Source organism: Acanthisitta chloris, unplaced genomic scaffold (assembly GCF_000695815.1).
Source record: "Acanthisitta chloris isolate BGI_N310 unplaced genomic scaffold, ASM69581v1 scaffold12817, whole genome shotgun sequence".
NCBI lineage: Eukaryota > Metazoa > Chordata > Aves > Passeriformes > Acanthisittidae > Acanthisitta > Acanthisitta chloris.
The window spans coordinates 92,492-101,146 of NW_008682230.1; the positions used below are offsets into that span (position 1 = coordinate 92,492).

The 8,655-nt window shown below is 40.5% G+C and overlaps 1 protein-coding gene across 1 annotated transcript in view; it reads left to right on the forward strand.

Annotated features, from left to right (window-relative positions):
• Window positions 1-8,655, forward strand: part of LOC103805788 (sickle tail protein homolog) — a gene marked incomplete at its 3' end in the record, with an annotated part of 165,113 nt that overhangs the window by 87,604 nt on the left and 68,854 nt on the right. The window lies entirely within an intron of this gene.

The following is an 8,655-nucleotide window of genomic DNA, read 5'->3' on the forward strand; positions in this document are numbered from 1 at the left end:
CTCACTGGGACCCAAAGGAATGGGTTAGCAGGAACTTCTTGAAGCTCCACAGGGGCAAATGCAGAGTTTCATCAGGTACAGAATAGCCCTGTGTGAAAACACAGGCAGGGACAGGCTGGCTTGGTAGCACCTTTGCAGAAAGAACTTGGGGTCCAGCAACAAGGTGTGTTAGCAGTGTGTCCTTGCAGCAGCGAAAATTGCATAGCTGGCTATATGAAACATTTAGCCATCAGCATTTGTGGGGTTGCACATGTGATATTATGTCCAGTTTTGGTTCCCCAATACAAAAAAGGTAATGACAAAGTGGACTGAGCCTAGCAAATAGCCTCTTGGTGTTCATCCTAACATGCAAACTAAGGTCACAGGTCCAAGATTTCGTTTAATGTAGCCCTTAATCACTTCACACAAAGTCAAGCTGCTTGTTAGAACCCACAGAGGTTGGTGGTGGAAACAGCTGTGCTCTTACATGCTGGTGGCTCAACCCCTAAATTTGCTAGTGACAGTAGTGAACATTTTAGAAATGTAATAACTTCAGATATATTGAAGAGAATTCCTAACTGGAATTACAGAAAATTTGGTAAATGGAGCAAAACTACAAAGGCATCCATGGCCTACGTGACTTTGATGCTTCATGGTGGTGGAGTATTAAAATGGTCACATTCTGTCCTTGAACACATCACTTCTACATGGTTTAGTATTAAAAGCCAGGGTTTGTAAAACAGTCACGACTCCGATAATGTATGTTTGATACAGCTGATTTACAAGGAAGGAAATGCAATTGGGTAGAATCTCTCTTCATCTTTATTCAAGAGGGAGAACACATACTCCAAGAAATGTTATTGATGGTTTCCTGTCTTTTTTTTACTTTTGCCCCTTTAAAAGTTACTAACAAAAATGACCCTGTGTAAAATACTTACTTACAGTGGCCTTAAATGCTTAACATATCTACATAGTCTTTGGCAAGCACATCCTTGGAAATTGTACGAGTCAGCTCCTTTGGCTAGGAGCTGGCTGTGGCTTCCTGGCTTCTTCAAAGGTCAAAGCCTCAGCTTCTGGTGGACAAAAGCAGAGTCTGTGTGGCCATGTCCTGTGCCCATGCCTATGTAGTTCTTGGATTTTACTACACTAAATGATGAACATGAACTGCAGTAAATGCAGTATGGCAGAGCCTATAGGCCTTCTGAAAAATAGCTCCAGTACACATGAAATTTAGTTTACTGGCATTGTTTTGTCAAGTTAGGGGTATGAAAAAGTCATCTTGATGGTCAGTTGAGCTATTCTTTGCAATAGAATGCAATTATGGTCCAAAAGTCATCCTGCCATTGTTTTCCACCTGGGGAACAGGTATAAACTGAAATGTTCCCTCAAACTCCCTAGATGGTAGAAGTAACTGACTACATTTGATGGACTTGCTGACATAGGTATATGGACAAAGCTGCCTTTTGGCAATAGGCTATTTCACAGGTTTTATCAGGAATCAAATGGGAAAATACCAATTTTTTCTTTAGGTAAAAAGAAGTTGCCCAATTTCTTTTTGGATTTTGCTTTTTATCCAGCTAAATGTATTCATTTGTAGATAAGTGCTAGTATTTGAGTGACAGTTAAAGATTTTATTTCTCTTAACACTTTGGTAGGAATTTTATGTGACTACTTAGTTTTCCATCTCTTTTTCATTAGGTAACAGAGGTATTGCAAGTCACTGTAAATAGCAGAGAAGAATGAAATAGCAGTAAGAAATAGTACTGGACTAAATTAAACAGTTCCTGTTTTTATTGAAATTGTTATCAAAAAAACTTAATACCCTAAGCAAAACTCTTTAGACTATTCTGGAAGAAAAATAAATAAAATAGGTTGTTGTTCTTATTTCATTAAAGTTCTACTTTTTGTTTCTCTTAGTACTTGAAAACAGCTAAGTATTTATATAGCTGTTTTCTGAATGTGGAGGACTGATTATCAAGAGGGAGCACTAATGGAAGCTCATATGAGAGCTTCAGGCTAGAAATACCACAAGGATCATGGCAATGACCTCAAAGTAGTTGAAACTGTGTGTGGTGAAATAGGAGAGTTAAGTCTTGAGGGTATGGAAAATAAGAACTGCATATTAAGGAATTTCTTCCACACTGCAAGGGTTATTACTGTAATAAACTTGTGTCTGCATAACTTTTGCAGAATTTGGTGATATACATTTACTCTGTTTATCTGATAACTGGGGGGGGCAGGGAGGAGAGAACAATATGGGCCTATGCCATCCTTACAGTAGTACATATGACAATTTTATCAAATAAAAATCAAATAAAAATTGGAAAGATATTGGAATTTTATTTTTTTAAAATTCAAAATTAGTAAACTAGATATTTGAGAAAAGGTCTGGCAGTTTTTATTGTGATCCCCTGTGGATTGTCCTGAAGTGTTCCAATAAAAATAGCTGTAATCAAGGTTATAGAGATTATCCTTGGGTTTTAAAAGAGATGCAAGTCTCAGCTAATGATTTGGCAAAAATAGGAGGAAGAAATGAGTGTGTTTTTTCTCACTTTTGCTTGTTAGCATTGCTGCTGACTTCAGTGTGAGGGAATGTTCAGACAGAGATGGTGACTCAATGAACCTATGGTGGAAGATCTAGCTAAACCAGCATGAAAAGACATCATCTCAAAAAGATACAATTAACTGATGGTTAGGCAAAGAGTGAAGCTAATCTAATGACATTTCCCCCTGTTTTAGCTGCACCTTGCTTTACACTTTGGATTTAAAGAAATTCCAGAGCTCCCAATATATCCAGGTTTTGATTGCTGGAGTTCAACCAGCTTTACTCAGTGCTTGAAATTTTCAAATTAGACACAAAATTTCCAGAGGATACATAGAGTGGCTGTGTTGGAAGAGAGTAGCAGTGCCTTGTCCTTGTGGCTTCTATTTCTGTGGGAGGTTTCAATGCTTCAGTGCCCAACCGTCCAACATCAGCCAAATACAGATATTATCATCAGTTAATTCTTCTATTCAGATGGGAAACCATGGATTAAGGTGTTGCCAAATGTCAGTGCAGAAATTTGCAAGACATCTTGCCTACACAGGAGGTGTCCTGTAGCTTCACAGAAAAGAAACTCATTAACTCAAATTTAAGCTTTAACTGTGTTTTATTTCATAACATTGAGGAGTTACTTAATTCTTCTGTCTCAGTTTTATCTTCTTCATTGGAAGAGAATTTAGAGAGGATTCTGTGAGTAGCAATGTTTTTCCATTTAAAACTCATAATTTGAAATTCAGGCTGAGAAAGCTGGGGCTGTTCAGGCTGGAGAAGAGAAGGTTGTGTGTGGACCTCATGACAACCTTCCAGTATCTGAAGGGGCTACAGGGAAGCTGTAGAGGGACTCTCTTAGGAACTACAGTGACAGGACAAGGAGTATCAGGTATAAATTGAAAAGGGGGAATTAGGAAGAAGTTTTTTAATGTGAGGGTGTTAATACACTGAAGCAGGTTGCCCAGGGAGGTAGTGGATGCTTCAATCCTGGCACTGTTCAAAGCCAGGTTGGATAAAGCCTTGAGCAACCTGCTCTGGTGGGAGGTGTCCCTGTCCATGGCACGGGGGGTGGGACTAGATGGTCTCAAAGGTTCATTCCAACCCCTTAACATATGATACTATGATGCTATCATGTGAGAGAAGTAACTGATATTTGTAAAGGTCACAGAAGAGGACACAATCTTGATCATTTACTGATTCTTGATTTATCAGGTATTTAAAGTTGTGTGCTTCATGTTTTTTCCTCTTTTAGATATTGAATTTCTAAGGATAATTCTTGTTCTTTAAATAAAAATGAATTGTGATTAAAGCACTTCTAAGCATCTAAGCTGCCCTGCACCAAGATCATTGTTAGCAATGTAACCATGATAATGTGGTGCTTAATCAGGGTTTGGTCACAATCATATATGCAATGGAGGTGCTGAGAGATGTCAGCTGGATCCTGCCACTTGCATAACATTAGCTTTTGCAGTGAGAAGTAAACCTTTTAACAGTTGTAACTAAGGAGTTAGAGTCTTACTGGTACGGGTTCTGTGCCAATCCAGTTTTGTTATACAGCTCATTGCAATAAAGCCAGCCCAGACCCCATGAGTTCAGGTATGGCTCACCATTATGCTGTGTGGGCATGTCCTCAGCTCCCAAGTGGGTTTTGCAGCCCAGTGGCAGTGTCTGAGCTGAACACCTTCCATGAGTCTGGTGCCTCTGCCTGAGCTGCAGCCACAGCATGGACACACTCAGAGCTGTGCTGGCTGGGCTAAAGGTGCAGGATGGCTGTGCTGGGCACCCCCTCAACCCAGCTCGGGCAGGCTCAGCCTGTGCCAGAAGTGTTGTCTGCCCAAATCAGGTTTCCTGTACATCTTTCATTGCACTGTATTGCATTTCATGTAGATCATGTCTGAGAGAAATGATGAAATATTTTGCAAGTCCTGTCACTGACCCTCGGTGAAGGGGCAGCAGAAAGTCTTGTGTCTTTGAAAGAGCTCTGTGTGCAGGGAAGGAAAGGGCAATCATGTGGTGTGTTCACAGGACCATCATCAGATCTGGGTTTGATGCATGTAAACCTTTCTTTGAACATGTCCTTTCACCTCTCTGGTGTTTAATTTCCCCTCCTATAAAACATACCTCTCTTTTGACAGGAATGATGTGAAGCAATTTGTAGCAAGGTTTACGTTACTAAGGCCGACATGTAAATGTTTTCTGCTGTGGCCTGTGTTTAAGGCTGTGGTCTGTTGCCCATAGGATGAAGAATAATCAGAAATTCCAGAGGTATTTCTGAAATTAAGTTAAACCAGCATGACAAACAGGAAGACTTAACATTGCAGTTTGCCTTGTAGCTGTAGGACAGCCCAGGACTGGCAGTAGCACAGAGCTCCGAGAAGTGGGAGCCACAGCATCATCTGACATTCACTTTCAAATGAGTTGCATAGTGTATATTCACACTCATCTTCATACCTGTAGCCCTAGAGTAGCAGGGCATTTTGTAGTCCTCTTTGGTTTGTGTTTTAAAGAACCTGGCACGATCTTCGTGTTTCACGTCAATCCATTGTAGCAGAAGCATAAGTGCAAGAGGGACTTGAGAGTACATGAAGACATTAACATCATTTGTGTTTAACTGTCTTTCCAGCAGCTCTGCTGGCATATGTGCTGTGCCCTGACAAAAACCATGCCTGAGTTATACTCTATTTCTTCTTGCTTTATTCTCCACGAGAGTGATTTTTTAGCTGAGGGTAAAACACACCTCAGAGCTCCAACAACTTCCATGAAGTGGGGCCTGTGGGTATTGCCAGTGTTCAGAGTTTCATGTCCACATGGGCAATGTGTGGCAGAAAAATAATGTCAATGACTTAAAATAATGGATTTTGAGTCTCTTTATTCTGTCATGCTGTAAAGGGATTTTTAGAAGTGAGCAGTTAGTTTTGTCAAATTGGAAATGCCCTAAAGCATAGCTATATCATGATACGGATCAGACAACTCGAGAGGAAAGGCAGGAGATTTTTTTAAGGGCATGTGATTTAAGGGAGAATAAAGAAAAAAAGGGAATTTATTATGCCTTTGAAAATGTCTTTTCCTCCTACAGTGAGATTGGGGCCAAAACATTTCTCCAAGTTGTATGTCTAAACTCTCTATTTTAAGACATAAGATGCATATTTGCTTTGAAAATCCAAGACTCAAAGACACTGTAATTTTGTTTTGGATCAAGAACAATTTGTGGGAGCATTGGAGCACAGGCAGAGTCAAGACTGTTCCAAAATGATTTAGACTTGTGTATAAGGAAGATTTTTCAACTCTTCCATTTATTTTGTTTTGTTGGTTTCAGTAGCTCAATATTCAGCATGTTTTTAGTGGTCTGAAATGCAAACCCAGCATTTTCTGCATTCTGCACCAACTTTTAAATGGGGCAGAAAAGAGAGTCATACAACTGCAAAGCTGATATGCAAAGTCTATCTTTTTAGCCAAAAAAAATCTTTTTTTTTTTTGGCCATTAAATCCAAGAAGATTTAAAATACCAAACAACATAGAAGGTTCCTTATGTTCTTCCTAAGAACTGAAAGCTGTCATTAGAAATGGATACATTTTTTCACATCTTGGAAGAGTTAAATCAATGCAATCATTAACTTTCTTAAATATTTTTTACAAATATAGTTAGTTTCTAAATTCTAAAGAGTATTTAGCTGCATAGAAAATTTAATTAGCATTGAAAAGATATTTTTACCTAGAAGAATGTAAAGAAATAAATGATGCCTCAAATTATAATGAAAAAGGGGAAAATAGTTTAATAACGCATTAAATTTTGGCACTAGAAATAAAATTTGTAGGAAAATTCCTCTCAGTCTTTGAAAGAAAACCATTTAAATGTAATCCTGAAACAGTTTTTCCAGTTAAAGGAAAATGGAAGTTTGTAGTAGGATCCATAAAGGGTCTGACTTCAATCTTAATGAAAGAAAAAGTATCAGCTCTTGATAATAGTAGGAAAATGAAGTTAAGAGCTCCATTTTATGATATTAAATAATGGTTAGGTAATGTTGAGTAGTCTGTTTAGTATTCAGAAAAATTAACATCTTCCTTCCCTAAGTGCAAGCACAATTTTCTACCCCCTGATTGTAGGAATCTGACTGTGTGTGTTCGTTGCTCAATAGCAATTATGGACAACATAAGGACAAAAATACTAAACAGTAAGGGGAGAGAGGGCTCAGCTTAAAATGCCTTTTCTTCTCATTAAATGCCTTTGTATTCTAGGACCTTAGCTTTTCCCATTGCTTTTGCTCAGTGTTTGTGTCTCAGCACCATAAACTGCCCATCCTGTTGCTGATAACTTCCCAGTGAGAATCACTGAGCTACCATCTAAGTTTTGTGATTTTCTAAGATGTGATGGTGACTGATGGTAATTGCACTGAGGGCCTTGTGTTCCCAACCTTCTTGTTTGTATTGGCCACAGGTGAACATTACAGTGTTTCTACACTGCAATTGATGTAGTGAATTTAGTTTGTGTAAAATACTCTGCCTAGTTTCAGCCTACCTGATTGTTGGTAGATGCAAAGGCATGGCAGCACAGAATCCTCTCAGGATTAGAGAGAATCTAAGGATGATTAACTTGGTTGGAGCATCTTCTCTTTGAAGAAAGGTTGAGAGATCTGGGACTGTTCAGCCTGAAGAAAAGAAGGCTTAATGGGAGCAATCTCATCAATGTACCAAAGTGCCTGATGGGGGGAACAAAGACAACAGAGCCAGGCTCTATTCATTCATGCCCAGTGAGAAAATCAGAGGCAATAGTCACCAGCTGAAACATGCAAGGTTCCCTCCTCACATCAGGAAAGACTTCTTCACTGTGAGAGTGGCCAGGCATTGGCGCAAGTTTCCCAGAAAGACTCTTGCTCCTTGAAGATATACAAAAGCTGTCTAGACATGGTCCTGTGCATGTGGCTGTAGGTGTCCCTGTTTGGGTGGGGTGGAGGTGGATCAGATGACCATTGGAGGTGCCTTTTCAACCTCAACCATTCTGTGATCTGTCATCATTTTACACATCCTGCTCTATCTCTTACAGACAGCAAGAAAGTAAAGTTATTTTCTCCTGGCACAATGCAGTGTTGTATAGAGACACCTGAGATGCCTCAGGAAGAGCACAGTGTATTTCAGTGATCCATGTTCTGAGGCTGAGTTTACCAGTTCCCATTTCCTGTGTGTCGTGGTTTAACCCCAGCAGCAGCCAAGAACCACACAGCCTCTCACTCACTCCCCCACCAACGGGATGGGGGAGCGAATTAGAAGGGTTAAAGCTACAAAAACTCATGGGTTGAGATAAAGACAGTTTAATAGAGAAAGCAAAAACTGCACACACAAGCAAAGCAAAACAAGGAATTAATTCACTGCTTCCCAAAGACAGGAGGTGTTCAGCACCTCCAGGAGAGCAGGGACCATCACGCGTAACGGTTCCTTGGGAAGACAAACACCATCACTCCAGATGTCCCCCCTTCCTCCTTCTTCCTCCCACCTTATATACTGAGCATGATGTCCTATGGTATGGAATCTCCCTTTGGTCAGTTTGGGTCACCTGTGCCAGTTGTGTCTCCTCCCAATCTCCCATGCACCCCCAACTTCCTTGCCAGTGTGGCAGTACGGAAAGCAGCAAAGGCCTTGGCTCTGTGTGAGCTCTGCTCAGCAATAACAAAAACATCTCTGCATTATCAACTCTGTGTTCAGCACAAAACCCAAACATAGCCTCATACTAGCCTCTGTGAAGAAAGTTAACTCTACTCCAGCTCAAACCAGCACACTGTGTCTCCAAAGTAGTTTGGCTGAGCACTTGCCTCTGAATCTACTCCCTAGTGCTGTAGATCCTGGGAATTTTCTTAGCTTGGTTGCAATCCTGTGGCAGCCTGTTTCCTGCAGTGCTGGTCCTAATAAGCCTTCCCATGCTGGAGATGCTCAAGAGAAGACCTTCTGGTTTTCTATAGGGGCCAGGCCCAGCATGGTTAGAGCTAATCAACACCATCAAGTCCAGTCTGATTTCTTCTGTTGATTGAGATGGTTCTTTCTCAGTCTTCTACTCCTAGGAGGACTTTGGAGCTTGTGATGCCACGAGACTGGGCTGTAGCATGGCTCATGAGTCACAGTCATACAGTACTGGCCAGTGGAGTACAGGCACT